The sequence below is a fragment of the Olea europaea genome, chromosome 1 (assembly GCF_002742605.1).
Source record: "Olea europaea var. sylvestris chromosome 1, O_europaea_v1, whole genome shotgun sequence".
Lineage (NCBI taxonomy): Eukaryota > Viridiplantae > Streptophyta > Magnoliopsida > Lamiales > Oleaceae > Olea > Olea europaea.
In genome coordinates this window covers 3,125,119-3,129,400 of record NC_036237.1, presented here as the reverse complement: position 1 = coordinate 3,129,400, position 4,282 = coordinate 3,125,119, and positions in this window count along the sequence as shown.

Genomic DNA, 4,282 nt, shown 5'->3' with positions numbered 1-4,282 from the left:
ATACCATGGTATGCGGACCATGTGAACTTTCTTGCTAGTGGCATCATTTCCGTGGATCTCTCTTACCAACAAAGGAAGAAATTATTTGCCGACATCAAGCATTATTTTTGAGACGATCCTATGTTGTTCAAATGGGGTCTGGATCAAATTATTCGGAGATGTGTGCCGGAGATGAAATGGAGCAAATCCTTGAACAATGTCATTCCTCACCCTATGGTGGTCACTTTGGGGCCGTGAAAATCGCATGAAAGGTACTTCAATCCAATTTTTATTGGCCCACATTATTCAAAGATGCTCACACTCTTGTCTCCAAGTGCGACAAATGCCAACGCTTTGGTAATAATTCCAATCGAAATGAAATGCCTTTGAATTCTATATTAGAGGTGGAAATTTTTTATGTATGAGGTATTGATTTTATGGGATCTTTTCCTCCTTCATTCTCAAATCAATACATATTAGTAGCGGTTGATTATGTGTCAAAGTGGGTAGAAGCGGTGGCTTTGCCCACTAATGATGCTAGGGTGGTAGTAAACTTTTTAAATTTTTTTTTCTCTCGCTATGGCACCCCCCGAGCTATCATTAGTGATGGAGGTAAACATTTTTGTAATCGCCTCTTCGACTCAGTATTAACCAAATATGGAGTAAAGTATCGTGTAGCCACTCCCTATCATCCCCAAACTAGTGGCCAAGTTGAAATTTCGAATCGGGAGTTGAAGAGGATTCTTGAATTGACGGTGAGTGCCTCTAGAAAAGATTGGTCCAAGAAATTGGATGATGCATTATGGGCTTATCGTACCGCGTTCAAAATGCCCATTGGTATGTCTCTCTATCGTCTTTTATTTGGGAAAGCTTGCCACCTCCCAACAGAACTTGAGCATCAAGCTTATTGGGCAGTAAAGCTTTGAATTTTGATGTGAAATTGGCCGGTGAGAAAAGATTGCTCCAATTGAATGAACTGGATGAAGTCCGCCTTGACTCTTATGATAATGCTCAAATTTACAAAGAAAAGACATAGAAATGGCATGATAAACACATTGTGAAATGCGAGTTCTTTGTTGGGCAACAAGTTCTTCTCTACAATTCTCGACTCCAATTGTTTCCCAGAAAACTCTGCTCGAGATGGTCTGGTCCTTTTACCATTGCTAAGATTTTTCCACATGGAGCAATTGAACTTCATCATGAGGAAAAGGGAAACTTCAAGGTTAACAGGCAACGATTGAAACCATACTTTGCAGGTGATTTTTCTAAGGACAAGTCCTCCATTCCTTTTGCTAATTTGGAGTGAACAAGGTCTATAGTCGAGCTAAGGACTATAACCAAGCGCTTGTTGGGAGGCAACCCAACTTTCTTATCCTTACACTTTTGTTCATGTTACTTGTGATTAATACTTTTGTTATTACATTTTGAATTAATACAATTCTTTTGTAGGTCAAAATTTTTGAAGTCCTAGCCACCCATAGATCTCAACAAGTTTGGGGGTGTATGGTCCACTAAGTCATAAACCAAAAATTCATCTACAACATCCTTCAACAAACACCTAATCGGGGAAGTTTCATTATCCCTCTCCTCTTTATCTTGTTCTTTACACATTGAGGACAATGTGTGATTCAAGTTTATGGGTGATTGTGCTTGAATTGGTGATATTGTGTTGATATGTTAGATAGTCTTGCCAGCTTTGCATGGTTTTGATGTTTGAAATTGTTATTGATTCATGAGTTATGCATACATGACCAAATATGATATTTGTGCATAATGAATTTTAAAAAAAAAAAATTGCTTACCTATTGTGAGATTTTGAATTACTTTGGGCACAATAGTTATGATTAATTGTTATCTAGATGTCGAAAATTTTTGATTGGAGGATATATTTTTGAATTAGTTGAACTAGGTTGTGACTTGTTTGGAAATTTTTATCAATCTATATTCTATTTTCTTTCACTTTACCACATTGTGAGATAAGTTTGGGGGTAGTCGAGCCAGTGAAAGATATTAACTAGAAGTGTGTTGATTCCATGCATGTCGAAAATATTTGTGTGGAGTGTCTTTTGTCAAGTATAAGCTAGATATGACCGTATGCTAGGGATCTAAGCCCCATTTTTGTTGTGTTAAAAAATAATAATAATAAAAATGAAGTTATTGTACTTGTTGAATCTTGGGCCTCATTTCGTAGCCTTTTTGACTCGAGTTATTAAGTTCGTAGGGGTATTTTGAAACCCGGTACCCTTTGGCCTAAACAACCAGGAAGTTATCGACCGAAAGCTCGCTACAAGAGTCAAGAAGAAAGCTTAAGGGAGTGAGGTAAAACATGGGATTCGGCTAAAAAGAAAAATAAAAAAGAGAAAAAAAATGTTATTGATATTTGAGCTTAGATAGCTAGTGGGTTTGAATTGCTTAGTATAAACTTGAATGTGAAAGCACTCATTAGTAGAGAATCATCACATGACTAGAGATTGATATTACTGGTTAGACCTAACCGAACTAGAGCGGGAAAAGAAGTGAGTGAATTGAGAGCAGCCTTAGATTTACACCTTGGGGAAAGAAATGAATATCTATTTGAGAAGTGTAAATTTCACGAGTGGAAAAGGAAATATTTGACCACAAAGGGTAGGGTTGGAGCCAATTTGAAGATTTTTCCGTCTTGACAAATTTTTCCTAATTTAGATGATAATTGAAAGTGACTATACACATACACACCGATCGAACATTGGATAAACTCAATTTTTTTTTTTAGCATTATTTGGAGCATATTTGTGAATTGATTATACAATTTTACACTCATTGATATTTTCGGCAAGCTATTTAGTGTGTTGACTATGATCACTTTTGCTTGATGTGTGGTAGATAATCTTGCTCGGGACGAGCAAGAGTTTAAGTTTGGGGGTGTGATAAGCATGTTTTTGCACAGTTATTGGGCACTTAATTTGATATAATTATTGATGAAAAGAATGAAATTTTACTCATAGTTAAGTAATATTTACTTTTGTAGGTAAAAATCACTCAAAGGAAAGAGAACAAGGCAAAATGAGGAAAAATGACTAAAATTGTACAAAATTGTGAAGCTGGAGGACAGGGCAAACAAGTCAAAAAGTGGAGGATTTGGGATGCAATTTATGGAGGGCAAAATCGAAATGAAAGTCAAAATTCGAGGACCAAATTGTACAAAATCAAAGTTGAGAGACTAGCATGTAATATTTGAAACTTGGCTGCAAAAAGAAAACCATTTTCTGGTTTTGGGTAGAGAACCAAGCGTCGCCGCGGCACCCATTTTAAAAGAAAAATAAGTTGAGGACCTTTTTGTTAACTTTTGAAACTTCGGGGACCAAATTGCAATTTTCCTTAGGTTTTAATTTAAAAACCAGTAGCTGGGATTGGGAGGCAGCTTCGATGGGTTCCGTCTTCTGATGGTTCTCTCTTTCATTTTCTTTTCTTTTTATTTTCATTTTGCTTGGCATTTTGGGGATTAAATCAAGGAGCACAACAAAGGAGAATATATTAAGGTGGAGAAATCTTGGGAAAATCAAGTTCAAGCTACAAAAATGGGGTTTTATTTATAAACTTGTATTTTTTCCCATTATTTTTCCATATTTGTAATGCATTGTTATAAACATTCTCTTTTCCATCATATGTATAAAATGAGCTAGTTAATTGAGTTGGGATTTATGGTGTTAGTTTAACTTAGTTTTAATTGATTTTCAATATTTGCTCTTTAATGTTAAGTTGCGTATTTCATGTGTTTCTATTATTGTATTTATTGCATTTTCATTTATGTGGCCAATGAATGAATGTGTTTCGTGATTTGTACATCATTTGAGAGATGATTGTGCATTTTAGACCAAATGGTAGAAATCCTAGGTTTGTGTAGATGATAGATACATACCTTTAGCCCTAGGTGACCCAGTGAGCTATTTTCATAGCAATTTAATGCATTTGTTTGGTTGTAATCGACATAGAGATATAGTAGGTTAAACTAATCAATTAGGGTTAATTTCTTTCGAGAGAGGTAATTAGCTAAAATTGGAAAATCGAGTCTAACATCGTAAATGAGTAATTTGTTGATTGGCATGTAGAGAAATTAATTAGGCGACGGTTAAGTGAAACCATGAATCCCAACCACGTTTTCCTCCAAAATTCCCAAGATTTCCATATTTTCTTAGTTTGTATGTTTTTTCCTTAGTTTCTAAAATCAACTCTTTATTGTGTGTTTGTTTATTTCCATTCTTCGACTTAAATTGATTAAAGTTGTGTAATTTAAAGTAACATTTCTCGAGGGATCGACAATTCG